At 36.7% G+C, this 22,024-nt stretch overlaps 2 long non-coding RNA genes across 2 annotated transcripts in view; one reads left to right on the forward strand and one right to left on the reverse strand.

The window, feature by feature from the left end:
- LOC121110858 overlaps positions 1–22,024 on the forward strand; it is a 199,818-nt gene that overhangs the window by 116,584 nt on the left and 61,210 nt on the right. The window contains exons 7-10 of the long non-coding RNA XR_006939492.1: positions 6,377–6,427; positions 9,065–9,147; positions 16,869–16,979; positions 19,340–19,524. This is a non-coding gene — a long non-coding RNA (uncharacterized LOC121110858). The remainder of the gene's footprint in view (positions 1–6,376; positions 6,428–9,064; positions 9,148–16,868; positions 16,980–19,339; positions 19,525–22,024) is intronic.
- Positions 7,796–20,501, reverse strand: LOC112532522. The gene is made up of 3 exons (XR_003075399.2): positions 20,257–20,501; positions 19,702–19,843; positions 7,796–10,908 (listed from the first exon to the last, which is right to left on the reverse strand). It is a non-coding gene; the product is annotated as an uncharacterized LOC112532522 (long non-coding RNA).

The raw sequence follows: 22,024 nt of genomic DNA on the forward strand, positions 1-22,024 counted from the left end.
ATTCACATTTTTGATCTAGACACATTTCTGATCATACAATTCTATATATATATATTTGTCCTGAGGGAGACGATATAATCTCTCAGTCTGACTAGATTTGGCCCATCATCTTAATGATGCATCAAGGGACCAGTGAGATGCATTTCCCCAAAAATTTACATTCCCTGCGTCTTCTGTGAATTCTCTGCTATCTGCCCTTCAGGCAAGAGATAAATAGTATTGACTTCAGTTCTCTATAGCATCTGCTTATGTGTTTCCCATATGGAAAATCTTCAGGATAGAAGAAGAGGAAAATTTCTGAGCCTAGAGCATGAACAGAACGTTTAATTACTTTTTTTTTTTTTTTTTTAATAATTCTCTGACAATTTGTATTCTGGCACCAAAGTTGAAGAAAATTTTTTGGCTAAGATACCTTCTGTTTAAAGTATCTATTAGTTGGCTTTTCAGTTTTAAATTTATTTGGACTTGGGGTGCTTAAGTCCCATAGGCTCCAGAATAAAATCAGAATGCTGACCTGTTCTCTCCCTAGTAGCTATATGATAGTAAAATAATTCCTTTGAGTTATTATTATTAGAATCATAGAAATAAGAGGCTCACAAGTACATGACATGTCCAATTTTTAATTTAATTAGCCAGTGCTTTAATAAATATAGTGAAAAGTCATGCAAAAGAATGTCTGCATTAGGAAAGGTCATGCGTGCAACACATTAATACTAGATAGATGACTCACTGGAAGTGTTTCTAAACAGTTTAAAGCAATGTAAATATTCTAAGGAGCCTAAATTAGTGGAAAAAATGGCAGCACATTTTGTTTTACATTGGGCTTTTTTTGTGAGTTTCTGAAACCCTCTGAATTCAGACAAGAATGTGAATTTTGTATGATCAAGGGGTTTTACTGACGTGGGTAAAATTGATTAGGTTTTATATCATTTTTACATTAAGAAGATGAGAGATGAGAAGATAGCACCTCTGTTACAATATCTCCTCCAGTAGTTCTATTAAAACTAAAAGGACGTTTAGGTTCGATGAATTTGCTCAGGCAGTGGATCTGATAGATAACGACTTTCATTATGATCTTCTGCAATGTTATGCAATTTTTTTCCCCTTGTTTGCTAGAGCAAAAAGTGGTAAAGAGTCTGTTGGGACCCAAGAGCTTGTGCTTTTTGCTTCATTCCAAAGGTGACTCTGTGTCCTATCTGCTAAAGAAACTCTGAGAGCAGAGCTGGGAGTGATGCCAGAGACAGGAGGCTTTGCCAAACCATTCTGGGGACCAGCTCATTCTGCCCTATTCATTATCAGGTCAAAGGCCTATAATGTCTGCAGACATATGGAAAGATGTTTGTAAATACTCACTGGGGCTAGCTGATGAACTAGACTCTGAACTGACATCCTTTCTAAGGCAGGTTAATTCCCTGTGCTCGTGCAACAACATTGTTACCAACCACTGACAAAGGAGCACATCTGCTCATGTGCACACAAAGTGCAGAAGCAGATCACAGAATGGAAACCACATATTTTTAACTCTGTCCTTATGTGATGTTTGGAGTGTGATTCTGCTCCTGAATCTAAATTCTAAACAAAAGTCATTTTGTCATGTTTTGCCTCTACTTCAATAGAATAGCAGACCTTCAGAGAGAATACCTTTGGACGATTACAGTAAAACCTGGAAAAAAAGCCTCAAAAAATACCTTAAACAAAGATTTATACTCTTTTCCTAAGTTGCCTGAAGTACTAACATCAGTGCAGTTCTTTAGTCCTCATGACCATCTTGGGATTGATGGCCCTAACATGACTGATTTTTGCGACTAGAACTTCAGCCTTTCCTTTTAACTGTTCTGACCTTCAGTTCCAGAGCCTAGAAAGCAAAGAACAAATACTCACATGCTTAATATTCTTAGCATTTATCTGAACCTCCTTTTTCTTTGGGATTGTTGCAATCTGTAACCTCTTCTATGCTGGGTAGACAGCTACTATAGAAAGTGAATTAAGAATACCAGCCTTTCATGAACACAGCCTCAACATTTGCCAAGACTAATTCCCAGTCTGGAGTTGACTATGGGTTCTGGCCCCTTGACACTTTTAATCTGACTCAGAAAAGACAACTATTATCTTGTATTTTATTTTCACTCAGAAAATATTTGAAAAAAAAAATGCTGAAAACCAATTCCTGATGTTTCTGTTTCTTGCACTACTTGCATTTTGTGCACCTCCTGATTAAATCCACAGAAAACCTCTTCAGCAATGCAGCATTATAAATCAAACTATCAGCTGACTGCAGATAGCTGCAAAAACAGGTTTTCACACAACGCACAAAATGTGTGGCCAGCTCCAACATCTAAGTTTGGAACCAACAGAGTTCTTTAGTCCATAGTCACAATCGTTAGCTAGAGGATACTTACTGATGTTCCTCTAAAGCAACTGCCATGAGAACAGTGACTTTTAACAGGGAGCCCACATCTACAGTGATGTTTATGAAGCGAAATAACATTAAGCAAGATCATTATAATAATTTCAGAGTTTCAGTGCTCTGACTAAGGATTTGCTATTGTATCTGCAAAATGGATTTTCATGTACATCCTTTGATTTCAGTAGAAATGTGCTGATTTACACAAGTAAGGAGTGTGGCTCAAGTTTAAAAATAGAGCATTTTATCAATTGCAGGTAATACTATGTTTTATATTTTTCAGATCCACTTTGGTTTGAGTAGAACAAGGGGTAATGGCCTTAAATTGCACCAGGGGAGGTTCAGGTTGTATATTAGAAAACATTTATTCTTGAAAAGCGTGGTATTGCATTGGAACAGGCTGCCTAAGGAGGTGAGGGAGTCACTCCCCCTGGAGGTGTTCAAGAAAAGGCTAGATGTCACACTGAGTGATGTAGTCTAGAACAGTCACAGGCATGGGCTGGCGGATGGGCTAGATGACCTTACTGGTCTTTCCAATTCTTATGATTCTATGGTAGTTGCTTTTTTCTGTATTCATGTGTCTCAGCTGCAAACCAACCCTGATGATCTTCAAGGAGCAGAGCACAGAGAATGAAGCTGTCTGGTGTTCTTATGTTTGCCATAACTGTGTCATCAAAGGAGCACTGGCTATATGTTGTGTTTGCTTGAGCCTTTGGAATCTTTGGGAAGGATTCTTATGCTATTGCATTGTGATCCTATCCTCAGACACTAATCTGACTGTAAATGAAATGTGTCTAATTCAGTCTTAGTGAAAGGAGAAGAAAGCAATTAGTTCAACAGAGTTATGACTACCTCACTTTTACTCTGCAGAGCATACAATATGCAAAGTATGTCTTACTTATATTCAGTAAATTCCAAGAACTGTAGACTTTGCCTGAAAGCAGAAACTTCCTAATTGTGTTATATAAGAGTCAACTCCTATAAGTATACAACACATTCTACATCAAGTATAGTAAATCCTGAATAGGGAAGGTAATTTTAAAAATAAGTTGCACAGAATTGTGTGAATTGTTAAATGTATTTGAAATTAATTTTTTATTTCCTCTTGTCATTTTTGATTGTGAGTGCATTTGTAGCCATCTTGTACCCATCGTGTCTGACACACAAGGCACACCAGAGATGCAGACATCAACCTTGCTAAATTTATTTCTCCACTTTCCTCTCTCCTGCTTCTCATGCATATTAATAAAACACTTTTACCGGGAGATTTGCCTTTCACTGAGAGAAAGCTGGCCAAATTTTTCATTACCATCCTTCTCTGGTGAGAGCACTTGTGACTGGTACTGTGCTTCCCTCCCCTGCCATTTTTGCACACAGTGGGAAGTAACTGTGTCATCTCATCTACTTTCTCATGTGGCCATACAGTACAACAGCTATCTTATAGCTAGCTACTATCAAGAAGTGTGATCTTGCCCTCACCCATCTCTTTCTGATGGGTTTTTCAGTACTGTCCTTTTTGGTAGCACTGATGATAACCTGATTCCACAAGAAGTAGACTCAGAAGGCTAATCATTTTTTTCTTTTTTTTTTCTTTTTTTTTCCTTTTGGATTTGTTCTATGATGATTTAGCCCCACAGTCTGTTTTTTTTTTTTTTGTTTTGTTTTTTTTGTTTTTTTTTTTTGTGCAGTGAGAGATATTTTGCCAGTCAGAAGCACATGGCCAGACCTGAAGCTGCAAGAGGCCGATCAAACTGTCCCTGTGCACTGCAGACAGATGCTCATTTAGCCTGTCTAAGAGCTTGTATAACTAGCGAGTGGCACTTTCAAGCACCTGAATTAGCTTAGTCTACTCTCAGCACTAAAGTAGAACTAAAAATAATAAGAAGAAAGCACCCAACTTCCATTAAACAAGTTTAAATATTCAAATATTTAAATATTTAAGTGACTTGAAACAGGCTCTGAAAGGCCTCAAGTGATGTGCAATAGTCTGCTAATTCAGGTATCCATGCCTAATGGCCTGAATGCTCTCCCTGAATAAAGAGCAGTTTCACAGTTCTGACAATTTCTGGGTCCATAATAGCATTTTGTTTTGAAGAAATGTAATTTCAAATCCCATTTCCCAGCTGAACATAATTCCAATTCTTGAACAGATGTCTTTGCATTCTATGTTAATGATAATTTTTTCTTTAAATAATTCAGGCATCTTGTAGGGAGTGTCCGAGCCAAATGTGTTACAACACAGTCCAATAATTGCTTGAATGTTATATTGGAGGGGAGTTTTGTCGAGAAATATCTAATCCATTATGAAACATTTAATTGAAAAAATATTGCTTTTATTGAAATAAATTCCACTAGTAGATTACAAATAACAAAACAAAAAGTAGAGAGAAGAATAGCTCAAGTTAGTCAACACGTAAGTCTTTCTATGTTCTTTGTATTCATCCTCAAATGACACTATTTCACTTTTTAATTTCAGTTATTACTGTGATAATGGCATTCAGGTTGTCAGCACAGTGTGACAATAGCTGTAAAGAAATTCTATCTTAATCTTCAGAAAGAAATTCATTCATTTTAATACACAAAGTAGACCCTGCCAGCACAAGGAGAAGCCACTTCTTACATTCAAGTGACCTGGATAATACTACCTACCACACATCAACATATATACCCTTGTATTTAGTATCTTGCAAGGAAGTTTACTAGATTTACAGTGAAGAGATCAGAAGAAAATCACTCAAAAGTAGATTTACTGGGAAAGAATGGAGAAAATACAGGCTCTGTCACTGGCTTCTGACTTCTACTCCTCTGCCATAGGACTGGATAGGTGCTGGTAAGCTACCACTGCCTATTGCAAATTTTATTTGAGCTCCCCACATTTCATGCACAGAATGGGGAAGAAGAAGAGATTCTGTAGTGGTGTGCAGAGTCCTGAGCTTCTCCTTGGATTCTCCCTCACATTGCTGCCCTGTCCCATCAGGTATTGCTCCGGTGACATGCCCTGTTTTATAATAAGGCTTAATTTAAGTGAAGTCCATGCTTTGCCTCCTACAGTGTAGATATAATTTCAGATAATTGTTGCTCTGCTTGCGGTCCTCTCCCTAATTATAACAAAAGATAATATGTTCTTGTTCCCACTGACATTCTTCACTTTAACTTGTGTCATAACTCAATGTATCCCTGCTTTGCCTCCAGAAAAATTGAGTAATTAATGAAAATCTTCAATACCAAGCAAAGTTTTTTATCTCCTGTTGGATGCAAAGGCAAATCTTTCTCTATTTTTAGAGCCTTCAACATCAGGGCTTCCCTGGGCTTTGCTTTCATTCTTACTTTTGCATATCCAAAAGAACTTTCTGGCTGACAAGCATTGCACAAAGTGAAGGCAGGGTGATGCATTTAATATACATTTCTACATAACCTTCATGTCAAAAAGTAATTTCCTGAACCATTTCCTGGATTTCTGAGGGCTTTGCCAAAAATTACAACTTTGTGTCAAAAACGTGGAAGCTATTCTAGTGTGAATAAAAATGTGTATTAAAAAAAGGCTTTTTTTGGAATATCTCTTTGCTTTGATTGTAAATTTCAGATTCCTCTTGGGCTTTGTGTGGTAAGATATTCTGTTATGCTGATGAAATCTAGTGTGCTTATAGCATTTAGTGCATTTTTTATTTTAGTGTGACTTATTTTTATGAAATATAGTGCCTAAAATCTGAGATATCTTCAAGAGGTAACTTTGATCATGTTCTGGCCCCAGATCATTCCTGATGGACCTGTCCTTCTGACTGTTGAGGAATCATGGTGGTAGAGATTTCACAGCTCCCTCTGACATCACTATTCATGACTACACTGTATATAAGAGCTAAAAAGTAGCACATTCGATTATTCTTTACAGTAATATATGCCCATTACTTCTTTCTCTTCCCACCATGTACATCTGAAATGACCCTAAAAAACTCTGTGTTGGTGTCTGAATAGAAGTTGGTATTCCAAACAGGCCTTGGATGGGAGGATTACATCACAGACCTGGTGAGATATTCCTGTCAGTATTTCCTAATGCAGCATTTACTTTTTATTGAAGTAGAGGGACTTTGTTGACTAGTGTTCAGATGTTGGCCCACAACATCCTTGTGATACTTTTTTCCAGAATTCCTTCACAATGAATTGTTTCCTGAACTTCTTTTGTGCTGTTGACTATTCTTGCCTAACTGTCTCTCACACCAATAAAATGATCCACTCTGCTTAAGATTACCATGGACTTCACAGTTTGTAACAGTACGTCAGATGAGCATTTCTCCCTGGTTCTGGACTCCAGTCCTTGGCTTTGCATTCACTGCCTGGGCAGGCAATGTCTATACCCTCAAAGGCAGATCATTGGAAAAGTGCAATGTGTTTTGCCATGTATTGAAGACAAATTGCAAACAGCAGATCAAGTCAGTTGTATCCATGGAAACGTCACTATGCAGTTCCTTCGCTACCCTTCTGATTAGGATCTGGCTGTTCTGTAGTCCAGATCTCCCTGGTTGAAAACATAAATAAAAAGGAAAAAATCCTTGTAATGCAGGACAGTCTGTGAATATAAATGACACTGGTAGAGTTTCTTAATTTTTTACATCACTGTTTAAAGGACACCTGTAGAAATATAATTTTGTAATTTCACTATTAAAAGCCTAAGATAGAATTCCTATATGGATTGGTTTTTCATATACTTTATTGAGCTTAACTGTAACAAGAATCAGGCCAGGAAGCAGAAGTATTTGAAAAATTTCAGAAAGTATTTAGCCTTTTGAAAATCCAGTAATCACCATATGAATTAATATCAATGTCGATATTTTCTCTTTTGTGAACTAGTAAGCTGTTATTATGAAGTCATGAGCAGAGTTGTGAAAGAATACTTGACCAGAGTTACCTGATCAAAATTCTATTTCCAATTCACATGTAAAAGGTAAAAATCTGTGACCTTGTTCTAGACATTTTTACTCTAATACCCAATTTTGTAGCTAGACAGTAGTTCCTGGATTCCAAAGAAACATGTTGCTTTGAAAGTCTTTTGAGTAGAGTATTACTGTGAGTCTCCATCAATTATATGTGTATATAAGATTTATATCTATAGATAGATTTTTTTGCTGAACAGGGGAAGATTATTTTCAAAATTAATTCAAAATTAACTTTCAAGGATGATTTCTGCCAATTCAGTATTCTGCAGCATTCACTATCTTGCTAGATGTTCTCATCACTGAAAATATTTAGAAAACTGAATTTAGAATAAATTTGAATTTTGTCAGAGATAATTTATTTTTAAATGTGAATGAAAGTATATATATTACATACAGCTGTGACAAGGGAGGTTCAGTTTGGGTGTCAGTAAAAGTTCTTCACCAGAGGGCAGTAGGCACAGCACAGGCTCCCCTGGGTGCCTGTCATGGCACCAAGCTGTTGGAATTCAAGACATGCTTGGACAATGCTCTCAAACATATGGTCTGATTTTTAGGCATTCATTTGTGGAGCCAGTAGTGGGGTTGGATGATCCTTATGGGTTCCTTCCATCTCTGGATGTTGTATATGAGTTGCATACTCAGCTGTGAAATTGGCCACAGAACTTCAAATGTTTTGTACTTTCAACTAAAAATTTCTGGGTAGGAATTTATCTGCAAACAGTCGTGATTATTGCTATATGCTTTTTCTTCTTTGGAAAGTAACAGTTTTTAACTCTATATGTCTGCTAACTCTGAATAGAATTCAGAGGACAAAGAAAAGACTCTTCTGAGACAGATAGTTCTTCTGCTAAATACTACACGATGGCAGACGCTAGCAGTATGAGAAACTCTCAAATTGATGTTCAAAAAAATCCTTTTAAATGAGTAAATATTTGGGTCCAAGATCAGTTCCACCTATATTGAAGATTTACTTATCTTTCTACTGCCATGATGCTCCAGGAAGAGTTCAGCATCTCATTTCAGATTTCAATTTTCATTGGGAAGTGTCCTTCTGGCAGCAGCATTTCTAGCATTTTTTTTCTAAGTACAATATTTAAACAGTCTTGCTTACTACAAAAAGGAAAAGGAATTTGAATTCTAAGAAGAAAAGAAACACAGTGTGCATCAGCATAAAATTGAAGGTTTATTCCGTTGCTTTTTGTCCCCTAGGGTTTTTCAAGAGACTAATATCATTCTAATATTAATTGCCTTCCGTATTTTCTGCAAATGTTATGATTAGGATTTACAGTTACAATATTTTTAGTAGGAAACAGTTTCATATAGCACAGTGATTTCATCAGATCTAAGGCTTATGGGAGGAAATATATTCTGAAACAAATACAAACATGTCTTTTAGTATATTGAGCTAAAACAGCCAACACACCATAGATTGATTTTGCTACAACTTTTGACTAAACTTGCTACAATTATGCTTAATTGAGCAAAGATGCCAATGGGTGTTGGCAAGACATTATCTCTTATTATTGGGCAAAATCACAAAACGACAATTTCATTAAAATATAAAGCCACAATTAAATATAACATTATTTTTAAAATCAGGAAAAAAACGAGCAGTTATGATTCTCATTAGCACTGCATATAACTTTGAGAGCCTAATTATGAGATGTAATGAGCAGGAAAGAAAACAGCTTGAGTTTGTGATTATTGTTAATATTATTATTTTTTGTAGATTTGTGCACATTTGTATTACCTTATGAAACCCAAAGAAGAAAATATCATTTAGAAAAGGAATCACTGGATGTGGGAAGAAAGGTAAGCTGAGAGGGTGCTTCTGTTCTTCTATAGCTCTTTACCGAAGTTAGAGTAAAATTAAATATGTAGCCCTAGTTAAAAAGTTAAAAGGGAGCATCCAAAGTTTGATTTTGAACTGATTCCGTAATAATTCCAGAGGTTGTTTCACTAGAGAGTTCAAGCTTTGGATTCTCTTCTTTCCCCTGTCATGGGAAATGAACTTGCCCTTCTCAGGATGTGTAAACCAGATCACATTAAACCCAAAGAGCATTTTACTAGTTTCTGATTTATACCCATTTTTTTTTTGTCCTGCTTTACACTGAATCCATACGACTTCTGAACACACTACTAAGGATACAGCTGTGTGTATATTTGCCCAACAAAGCTGAACAATCTTGCACATGTTTTTTTCTTTCTTTTTCCTTTATTCTTTTTTGTTCATTGTTCTTCTTTTTTCATTTTAGCATCGTAAATTAAGCTTGGTTGTCCAAAGGGATACTGTGTACAGCACAAATAATAAATACAAAGATGATGTTTGTGAAAAAGCAGAAAATAAGGGCCTGTTTTGTATTTTTACTATGTTCAGTTGGCACAATGCAGTTAATAAAATAAATAGATTTTTATGAGAATAAATATATCTAAAGTTATCTCCTGTCCTCTCTTGTTAACAGTATTCATTAACCACTTCTAGCCTTCCTTCTCTAAGTATTCTTGGTGGCTTCTCATTCTTCAAACTGTGGAAGCTTCTCATCAAAACTTGGTAGTACATAGTTAAGGAGGAAATTCTGATATCTACTTCACAATCAACTGGAAGTGTTTGTAGACTTTTAATAAAAGTAAACACTACAAATACCTATTTCCCTAGCTTTCTTTGGCCATACTTAATTCAAAAAACTCATCATAAAAGTAGAGATAGTGTACCCTGAGATAAAACTAATCTATCTTCTTGATTGAACTGCTAACAAATTGTCTTTCGCTAGTCAGACTATGTGTGAAACCAGTGGGTCTTAATCACGTTAATCACTTATTTAATTCCGTCTTTCCCCTTGATAAAAATCTATCCAACACTGATATAACGGAGATCAAGTTTTAGCTGCATGAAAGATTGTCATTATTCTCTTTCTAAAACTCTTTCGTGTCAAATGTATGGTAAGAAAGCAGTAAACAGTAAATTTGCTGTAGAAGACTTTGATTGCCTCTTTCTTAGGACACTGATTTTCTGAGACCTAAAGGGGAACAGATGCCCAGCTGTCATCAAAAGTCACAGTGAGAAGGACAACCCTTTGCAAGAACTTACCTTAATATTTTGTAATGAGTTACATTATCCATGTGACCTACAAAGCATGTCAAATATAAAATATTTTCTGCTTGCTTCTAAAGAAGCCGTATCACTTTTAAACATACTACTAAGGCTTGTTTGAGTTTCAGGAGTGTAAATCAATGTAACTTCAAGTTGTCTTTATTTGCACAAGGATCTAAGAGATTTCTTGTGATAGAGAGAAAGCAGTAACTAGTCTTTCTACAGGCAGTGGACACATTTAATAACATTTGGCATTTGCATACTTCTACCATGTCTGCAGTATGCTGGCAGATTTCATTGTGACAGAAAGGTCACTGGGCTGGAATGAGTGGGTGATGAGGACAGAAGAGCTGACTGTGAGCATCCCACAATTCTGACAGCAGTGGATTTGGGTGTTCCTGAAGAGGCTGATATTGACTGATGTTTCCGTGATGTGACTTTTACACTAAAGAACACAGTGTTGCCAGTGAAGCAATCTCCATCTGTAATGAAAGAGTAAACATAAAAGTTATTTGCTGAAAGGGTGAAAAAGGTTGTGAAGCAAAATGAAGTAGACTGATGTGTTGAGACATACAGTGAGAAAGAGGAGGTCTCATGTAACTATGCTTATTAAAGCATAGTTATGCTATGAGCTATGAGATGAATTTAATGTACCATTCATTTTCCAGCTCATTCAGTAACCATACAGAAATCATACCTACCTGTGCCTTGCCTTTTCAACTTGCCAGTGGAACATTCAGATTTACCTTTAGAAATTCCAGCATTATGCATGATCAGATTTCTGTTGTGAAGTAGGCTGTGTGACTGGGGCAGTACTATAAAAAGGTGAGTGCTCCTATTTAGGATCTGTAAGGTAACAGGTCAGACCTGCCAGCTCAGCTTGCATTTTTAGGCAGCTAATACTTAGCCTCCAGGGAGTATAGGTTGAATTCATATTGATTGTTATTTTAGTCACGCTGAACCTCGATAACATGCTTAATCTCATAATTCCCATTTCAGTTCCCATTATCCCCAAGGTATGTGAGTTCTTATGACCCTTAATCATCATTTACATGTGCAGGATATTTCCACAGGCTCTGTGTTTCTCCTTCAACATGGCAGCATATCCTCATTTATCTAAGAAATAATGTTTAAGGAAACAAGGAAGACAGAGTTGCTCTGTGAACCTTCCAGATGAAATATCCACAGCAAAGCATATGAAGATTTGTTTCCATTTTTATATACATCAGAAGTTTCTCTGGATTTGAGATACTCGCAAATTTTTTGAACTTATCTTAGGAGTCTGCCGCTGCTTTCTGATTTGGGACAAGTTTTTAAATATTGCTTATTCTCAAACAAGAATTGCAGATATGTAAATATTCTTGTTTAGAAGTAACAATGACATGATACACTTTCTAACCAGTAGGATAGAATATGCACAATTGGTTTTGGAGTTGAAGTGGCAATGTACATCAACTCTTCTTTAGTACAAATATGTCTGTTGATCCTTTATAAGATGGCAATTTATGGGTTCCTGAGAAATCTTACAAAGACAGTACATGTTTACAGCATTCTGTCTTACTCTCAGCTCTACCAAGTCTCTCATACTTCAATGAGATGACTCATGCCATAGTTTGACAGAGTGCGCAATAGGTTGCTTTGACTAGTAACAAGGGTAAACAAACAAGTAGAGAGGAGTAGATCTGCATTGTAGTTCCATCTAGGAGTAAGGCAGGAAAGGTCTGAATAATGGAGGATTCATTAGGTGGAGCTATTTCTGTAACAAAGGCATCAGTGCAAATAATAGCGTTGATATTTTGTACTGACGTCTTAATGTCAAAATAGTAGTGTATAATTGAATCCAACCTTTAGAAATTCATACATCACTCAAATGTTTGCATGTGTTCAGCTGCTCTTAGGCACTTGCTGATATGTTCCCTCCATGCTTGTTTACAATGGGAAGATTTGTATTCATAAATTGGAATTCTGAAAATCCAGCTGTTGACCCTGAGCACTGAAGAACCTAGTTGTGCAGCCTTGTTTCAGATTCTGATTTGCAATAAATTAGATTTAAAAACTAGAAGGGAAAAAGCAACACCCACTGCTAAAGTGACAAAGAATGAGAGGTTGTTCATAGCATAGGATCTCTTTTCTTGGATCCAATAATATTTGAAATTCAAAGTTATGGTATGTTGCTGAAGGGGACTTTATTCTGCCAAGCTTCCTTGCCTTTAACCAGTCCTTCAACCTGTAACCTCCGCTTTGTCCATTTGAATGGCAATTTTCTAGTTTATAGGGCTGCCTGTAGCTTAGTAAGCTGACAAGAAAGCAAAACAGCTTGATGAATGTGACTCCCTGCTACTTGTGTTTTTGAAGTGGCATTCTCATTATAAATCACTTTTCACTGACAATATGGGACATATTCCTTAGGATATTCTTCAATGTTTTGAAAAAAAACAACAATAATGAGTGTGGCAGACCTCAGTCAGGGCAACGGGGAGAAAAAAATCTTATCCCTCCAGAATAAAGTGCTCAGTAATTGGAAGGAATGGAAAACAGCAAGCACACACAAAGTCATAAAGCTTTGGGAGCAAACAAATCAAGTCATATCACCTGATTTTCTTTATAACACGGTCACCTCTCACTCCATTAGACCTGTGCTAAAAACAAGAGCTTGTTGGACTGAAAATAAAACAAAAATATGTTCAGCTTTCCATCCCCCCTACACTGTTTTTTGAAAGGGAAACTGAAATAGCCTTTTAATGCACGATATTTTTAACTTGGTAGAGAACTTCATACCCTGTAATCGTTATTTATTTATTTATTTATTTATTCTGAAGTCTTCTTTTTGTGGACCTCTTCTTCTTAGTTCTTCTTAAGTATGAACATCATACCAAGGTTATGCACTAGTCTTGCCAATTCTGTTTGCAGGGAGAAACCACATCCCATTTACCGATTCAGACTTAAAACACCTCAACACCTCCAGTACTTTTTACCTTGATCTATCCTGGGAGTTATATGGTCACTTTGACCTCTAGTACAGAAGAACCTTTCAGAACTCTGATGAATGTAAGCAATTGTCTGTTAAAATACTGATGCAGTCACCTTTCCCCATTTAAAAAAATGGAAAGCAATTTTTTTTTCTTTTTAATTAATAGTATACTCTATCCTTGCAAAACTGTGTGTTTATTAATTTATTTATTCATTCATTTTAATGTGTCTCTAGATGGAGTAGTCAGCCGTGAAGGCTACATGCTGTGTGCCCCACTATGCATTCCAGCCACAGCATTCATCCATGGGTCCTATTCTGCAGACAGTCAGTATTCCTCTTTGGCAGAGAACTACTAATTCAGTAGAAATATTTATTTTTATTTAGTGGGTAGACCATAAATGCAGTGGAGGTCACCATGAGTACTCTTTTATTGTCTTTATATTTTGTAAATATTTCTTTTATACAGATTTGTAAGTTCAGAAACTAGTAGAGAAACCTGAATGGGGATGGGCCTCATCAAAATAGTTACATTGATTCTTAATGGAGAGCTACTTTTTGAGGTCTGACCTTTCTCTGGTGTTTGTTCACTTACTGTGTACTTTAGAGATACTTTGGGAAGCTAGTTTTTAAGATAATGTAATAATGTAGAAAAGCAGCTTAACTAAAGACATGTATTTTGTAGTTGCCTACATACATCAAACTTATCTGCTGAAAAATGAAGTCAGACTTATTCAACAAACACTACTTTCTATTAAAAAATATTGGTTGGCACTAATAATATTCCTGTCCTTTCTCAGATAAATGAGTGTTCCACTAATTTGGCCATGACTGACATTAGCCTGAGCAGCCTACAGCTGCATAGGCCATTTTGCTTATCCTCGTGAAATCATCAGAAATAGTAAGATTCTTTGTCTGTTGTATTTCCTACCTATTCCATACTGTTTTCCTAGGATGGAAGTTATTGTCCAGAGCTTACCCTAATTTATAGGATTATGGATGCAAGTTCTCCAGAATTGCTTGCTTCAATAAAAAGTTGAACACTAACATAGGATGTTTATCATCTCCTTATCTGCTGGTGTACTACAAAGTGTTCTTCTGGGATATGTATATCATGAGCGTTTTCCGAAGTATAGATTATAAATGTTTTCAAATAGCGTTGCCTTTTCCCTGTCACTAAATATTTTACCATCCCTATCAAGTAATGGGTATATTTCATTGCTACCAAGTCATGTTTCTTATATGCTTATACAGAAATCTGTAAACTGTGCTTCCATAAATATTCATGACATTAATTTTTGACAGATACTGATTTTTCCCTTGTGTCTTTAGATTTTCTCATTAGATTTCTGTATTTTATAAACTGTAGTATATACTGATATCTTTTTCTCCTGTTTCCCTTTCAGTCATTTTCCATCAGTAGTAATTGCTGCATTTATTCATCCATAGAGTTGTAGCTTTTTAACAGCCACTGTTCATTCATTAAGTGGTCCAAACTTCTTTTAATATTCCTCACTGTTTTGTTTGTCTGTTTGTTTGTTTTAACTTCTTCAACCTTGGTAAAATTCACCTTCTAGATGTACCATGCTTGTGTGTGTGCAAGAAACTGTTTTGGGATTATCCTACTTAGTATAAATGACAGACAGTTATTAACATTATTTCAGCATCAGTCAAGTGATTAATTCATCAGGAGTTATCTTCTAAACTGAAATTCCAATTGAATTAAGAAATGATAAGTTGCTCCAAAGACTCAGACAATATTTTATTATTTGGTGGCCAAGTATCTCTCGTATTTGCTTCTACAAAGTCCTTGTTAATACAGTTTTCCATATATATAAGCATGGGCTGTGCATATATAAGGAAAACACATATTTTTTTTCTTTCCATATATATAAACATAGGCTGAAATAACTCATTTTGTTATCAGATTTGATTCATTAGTGATTTATGTATAATCATTTCAATAGATCAGTAACTTAAACTGTTATAAGGAATACAAAGTAATGGGATTTTAATATAGAATACATCCTATTTTCCTTCCTCCCTGCCTTTATTTTGTATTTGTTCTGCTTTTCATATCTCAGCAATGCAAGCAATGCAAGCCAAGGTCCTTTTTCTCAGAATTTGATTTGGTGTGGTGCATGGTGATGAAGAAGAAATAATAGTGGGTATTTAGGGTTAATCAGGTCTCCTTGAAGTCCTTTTCTCAGTGTCTTTTCATTGCTATAAGGCCACAGAAAAAGTTGGTGAAGGGAGACTACCAGTGTCTTCTGTGAAGAAATTTCACCACTGTTATTTGTTCTGAGCAGCTGAAGGCAAAAATTACACAAAATACATATGGACTGGGGGATGAGAACAAAAATTATCTTCCTTTTTACATTCTTAGTAAGTGCTTTCCAGTAATTCTATGTATATTTATTTGAACAGCAAGGAAACCATTAGGTGTCTATAAAATTATCATTTTTAGATTTTAATAAATGATCCTCTTCCAAAGTATGTGAATTCCTGTTACATCATTTCAGTAGTTCAGAGGAATCTTTCTATACATTTTTTTTGAATCTGTTCTTAGTTTTGAATCAAATTGGAAATTTTAAGATATATTTGGAAATTTGTTCAGGTATTTGCCTTTGGTTGGTACCTGCATAGCATGCTCTTTGTTAATAGCTGGATGAATCAAAGCACCTTTCTTGTCAGATTCATTTTTGTTACACTGGAAAACTTCTATGGGAAAAACAACTTTCACAGTATCTCTCTATAATGATGAAGGATATACTTCTGCCAATACCCAATTGAGATTGATTTTTCTTTTGGCAGCTTTCATGACACTTTATGAATTCATTTTTCTATCACTGAGCCCCTGGGTTTAAGTGTTGGTAAACCACGTAAATATCCCAACGAATATGCTGACTGAAAATGAATTCTGGAGTTACAAACCTGCAAGTAATATTCAGTGGCTGAATAGACAGAGTTCCATTACTGATGTTTAGAACTAAAAGGAGCATCTGGCAGGCTAAGCAAAGCAATTTGTGATGGACTCAGAGCATAGCAAAGATATAAATCTTTTTAAGGCACCTAACTTTTCAGGCTACAATAGAACAGTGAGAAATCAACACTGGAGCTGTAATGTATATGTGTGCACAAAGAAGATGTTGTTAGTTTTGATCTTCTCACTCCAGGATTATCAGCCCAGTGCACTTCATCTCAATTCAGATACAATAAGAATTCAATTTAGGTGTAACCAAACTAGAATCTTTTTTCCTTCTTTTCCTGTTTCCCATATTAAGTGCTTAAATTCTCACTATCTAAAAAACTTGTCTGAAAAGAGTTGTTTGTCGTATATTCCCTTGTGGCCCTTGTACCTCCAGTCAGCTATAACTAGAAAAAAATTAAATAATGCCAATGCTCAGCAGGAAGAACTTCCATTTAAATAGGTAAATGTCTTCTGCCAGACTATTAAGACCTTTCGATCTACAGGAGGAGGAAAGCAGCAGTAATGGAGTGCTTGTGCCACAACACCTCCCAGATGTTCGGGGTGCATCTTACCAGCTGAGGACGGTCCTAGAAACAGGAGTGCAGCTGAATCAGGTGATGGCTGTGTTTAGTGGGATGTTTGGGGTCTGTGTGAGTTATAACTCACCCAGTAGAGGTCAGTCTGCCCGGTGTAATCAGATCCATTTAGAGGATGGTGGCCTCTTCCTTAAACCTCAGATACTTCTGTAGGGCTTCACTGGCCTCATTATATGAACCTGCTCAGGGTTCCTTTTCTGAAGGATGTAGGATTCAGTGCGTGGGCTCTTCTTAACAGAGACCTGTGTTTTTTTTCTCGCCTTTCAATCCCAGATCACTCTATTTCTGTGATGGCACAAAGAGAGTAGAGGCAGAAAGGACCCATAGAAACCTTCTTGCCTATCTGTGAATATCAGTATGAGTGACAAAGAGCAACACTGCAATCTGAACAAGTTTGAATGAGCTTTTGAACACTGGATGAGGCTCAGAACAAGGCGGCAATGTAAAAATAGAACCAGGATGTTACTTCTCTTTTCTCTCTACAGTAAGGATGCACCATAAGCCACAAGGCAGGATCATGACAGTTGGCTGTGTTCAAACTGATGCATACCGAAACTGACATAAATGACAACAGCCATCTTAGAATTAAAACCTATTCCTAAAAAGATTTTTTTTTTTTTTTTTTTAAGAAACTGTTTCCTTATATATATGCATTTAGATAGAGGAAATGGAAATGGCCACACAATCTTAACAATGGTTGAGATACCCAAATAATTTTTATAAAATGCTGATAGTGGTGTCACACATAATAAATTATCTCTGACAAGATACAGAGTCCCAGAAGAGGTATCCCTTAGAAATTAAAATGAAGCAGTTCATATGTGAAGCAACATATTATTTGTATTCCGACCAATCTGTATTCAGACCTATTTGTTGTGAGGGGATCCTCTGCCTTTCTTGTTGCATGCTGAGCCTCTCCTAGCCACGCAAACAATGCAATTGATTGACACTGAAATTATGGCTTTTTCTTCAGATGCTCATTTGCAAGGAGGCGGTGTGGAATAGGCACTCAGCAACAATCTCTCCAAATACCCACTACCAAGTAGTTATTTCTTTTAACCTGATTCTTTTGCAGTGGACAAAGAGTGATTATAATGTGGGAAAATGGCTGATAATGTGATAGTGTGATAGAAACAAACGTAGAAAGGGTACTGTCACTTAGCTAGTTCTCCTGGAAAGCAAGCTAAACTGTAGTTCAAAACATTATAAACTTTTGAGGAATTTGAACACACAGAGAAAATCAGAGGTGTTCTATGCCTTCAGAAGACTGTCTCTGGAACTGAGACTACAAACCTGTAATTATGCTGACCTTTTCAGTTAATTAAGTCTGAGATCCCAATGCTCAGTTGTGAGTGTAACATAAGAACAGATAAGGGTTCTCCTGGAAAAATATCAGCAGTGATGCTTATGCTTTGAATGTCTGAAATTTGAAATTCTTTGAATGTTGTTTCAGAAAGTGAGAATTTGCAGCTCACCAGAGCTGATGAATATTTTACTCTTTTCATCTACCCCTTGCAAGGAGATATGAAACATTTATTTCACCGATCTTCCTAGAATCAGTAATAAATGGTTAGAGTGAGCCATTCATATCTGGTGGCTTTTTAAATAAAGGATTAGCCCTTCAATATTTCATTTATCTCCATCACTGTTCTGTAAGCTTGACTAGAATAAGGTAATATGTAAAAGACTGTGTGGGAAAAAGCTCTTGTTCAGTGGCAAAGAGGTATGGACAAGCAACTGCAGGAGGTATATCGTTTTTCTCTCCCTCCTAGTCTCTGTGCCTATATAGATGTGCACATGTGTGTGGGAGACCAGAGGGAGGTAAACTGGCTGTCAGAACTGCCAGCTTCTGTGTCAGAGTGGTTACCAATGACTTCTGCAGGGCAGCAGATTTTTGACAGAGGCAAGCTGTTGATAGGAAACTATACAAGGGATTACATTTTTCTATTACTAACATGGGTGTATTCTTAGAAAAAAAATCAAGCACTCACTAATGCACATAGTGCTTCCTTGCAGTCTGGTTTGGAGACAAACCACAGACTTGTGGGGATTTAAAAAAGCAATCTGTATTCTTCCGCATCCTTCCTCTGCTTGTCCACTGAGTGAAGTTCAGGCTGCAAGTACTGGGGCAAATAAAATATGGATAAGAGCATACTTCTGGAAAAGAGTGTTACTTTTGAAAGGTCTCTGAAAGATTTGTCCTTGTGGAGGTTTCCCATTCTGTACCCTCCAGTGTGATGTCCATCTCAAGGTGTGAACAAGCAGAATGCATGCTACTTTTCTCCAGGGCTCATGGGAGTCATTCTCAGCTGAATTTCAATCTTTATGTGCAAGAGCAGAAGTTTACCTGTATGCTTTCGTATTCTGTTCTTCCACAGTGCTCTCTAGTGATGAGTGAGATGCCATCAGTATGTATTATACATGGCAGAATAAATGTGAAATGAATGAAAAACATTCTCATGCCTGCTAAAGTGCGTATCCTGATTATTTGGTTTTGGATGGACGAGAAAACTCTGAGGATGAAGACAGTGCTGTTTCCAGAAATCTTCTGCTCTATATGCAGGTCTGGTCAAAGACAATTATAGCTTTTTAGCTTCAAGGCTGTAATTCCTTCCATCATCACGAAATGTGTTACTGCAGCAAAAGCATAATTTGGAGGTGTAATGGTTAAATATAGAGAGACAGTCAGAAAGAGCAGACATTGTATGAACATCTGGTGCAGCAGTTTCTCAGATCTTACAGAGAGAAAATTCCAGATGATACTTTCTCCTTCCAGTCAGACTCCCCTGAACACTTGACTAACTCCACAGTAACAAGCACAGCACCCATGTGAACTCAGCAACCAGTCTGGTGAAGGATGTAACGACTCCAGAAGTGTGAAGCTGCAGAAAAAAAAAAAAAAAAAAAAAAAAAAAAAAAAAAAGTATACAGTTATGATCTGATACAGATTACCAAATGCCTTCATTTCCCATTTGAAAATCACAACTCCCACTCCTCTTCACGAAGTCTTTCCATTTAATGGAATTTTAGATACCTGAACACACTGGAAGAAAATCCAGTCAGAGAGGGAGGGGCAACTTTAATGTTGCAGGAACTGATGGAAGGTGGTCTTATTTTGCCTCTATGGGGGTATAAGGCTATACTGGGCAAAAAGAGATGCACATTATTACCACCCATGTAGCACTGAGGCTATATTGCAGCTGACACCGCAAAAACTAATTCATTGGGTTAGCCAAATGAGCTGTGCAGGTGTTCAGGCAGAACGGGACAGGAAAAATGGTAGTGAAGTATTTACCATGACATGATGAAGCCATCAGCAAATCCAGCCCATTTCTCCAGAATAAACAACAAGGCACTGAAGGCTTCTCGTCTATGCAGTACAACTTTGGCTCCAGGCAGTGAAATTGCAGAATCTCCCCGCAGCACTGATTAAGAACATGGAAAAATAGTTTTGTCAAACTGAGGGAAAGGAACTGTGTTGTCCAGAGTTACTGAAGGTCTGCTCACACCCACTGCTCAAAAAACTTGATCATGACTAAAGGGCTGTATCATGAATTATATACTAATGTAATGTAGCAATAGCAAAGAAGTCTTATCCTTGAGTCTCCTCACTCCAGACCTGTGTCTGCAGCAGAATCTATGCATTGCTTTTTCCTTCCTCAGAAGTGAAGTAGAGCACAGTTGAGTTTCAAACCTCTAACAGCAGTGAGTTTACTCTTATATCCGTTCCCTTTAATTCCTTCCAAGTTGGTATTATGAAACTACCACTCAAACTGTCCCGTCTCACTGCTGCATCTCAGGTGGAAGAAAAGAAAGTAAGAACTGGACGGCAAAGAATGCCTCTGAGTCACAGTACCTCCTCATATGCAACTGAAATAATTGTGCAATTGAGACTACCTGCATGGAAGATAAGGTTGCTTGTACCCTCCGCTACTCTAAAGACATTTGCTACAATGGCAGAGTTTTATATGCAAAAAAATTATTTCAAAAATGAAACCTATGACTGTTTCCACCTCATTTAAGAGCAAGTAGAAATGGCAATACAACAGTTAACTATGTGGATTCCAAGTTTTAGAGATCAACTACAGCAAAAGTTTCCCCCTATATAATAAAATCCAGAGAATGTACTGTTTATAAGAGTTGTCTCTTAAGTTCGAACTTAGCGTAGAATTAGGTTGGATGCAATGAAAAAGTCTTTTAAAGTGAGGGTGATGAGGCACTGGCACAGGTTGCCCAGAAAGGTGGTGGATGCTCTGTCCCTGGAGACTTTCAAGGCAAGGCTGGACAGGACACCTGATAGAGCGGTGGGTGTCCCTGTTCATTGCAGGGGAATTGGACTAGATTGCCTTTAAAGGTCTCTTTGAACTCTGAGGATTCTATGTGTAGTTTTAAACTCTACTGCTGAACAAGATTAGTAATGTGCAGCTGCTTTGTAATGCAGTACTTTGAAAATCAAGCAAAATGTTTGTTGTGTATTTCCTGTCAAATAAAAAGAGAGTCAAGAAAAAGTACCTATCTGAACAGTTAAAATGTCATCATGCAATCCTATTTAAAGGAGTTCAAAATGAAATATACTGAGGCTAGATTTTGATTATTCTTGATAGAAGTGCATTATGCCTGCAGCTTAGATGTCTTTATGAATACAGTGTTAGTTTAAAAAAACTGTAAAACCAAATTTTTTCATGGAAAAATTGTTTGTTGTGAGACTTCAAAACACACCCACAAATATAGATAAGGAGATGTTGTTTTTTGTTTTGCTGTCCCACTGAGAAACAAAAAGCTATGCACGGAAACTGACTCAAAACAACCCCTCTTAACATTTTTATTTATTTGTTTGTTTGTTTGTTTTTGCATTCGGATGCTCATTTACCCAGTGAAAAGAAACTCTTATACACTTGTTTGCTTTGGATTTCAAACTAGATTTATGTATTTCTTTATTTTAGACTGGAAAGCAAAGATGTGAAATAATTATGTTGTTGTCTCCTCTGGAAACTCCCTTTTCCAAATGTGTTGCTATTCATTTCATGAACATGAATGATCACTATTCTATGGAGAGAATATTG

The sequence above is a fragment of the Gallus gallus genome, chromosome 5 (genome assembly GCF_016699485.2).
Source record: "Gallus gallus isolate bGalGal1 chromosome 5, bGalGal1.mat.broiler.GRCg7b, whole genome shotgun sequence".
Classification (NCBI taxonomy): domain Eukaryota; kingdom Metazoa; phylum Chordata; class Aves; order Galliformes; family Phasianidae; genus Gallus; species Gallus gallus.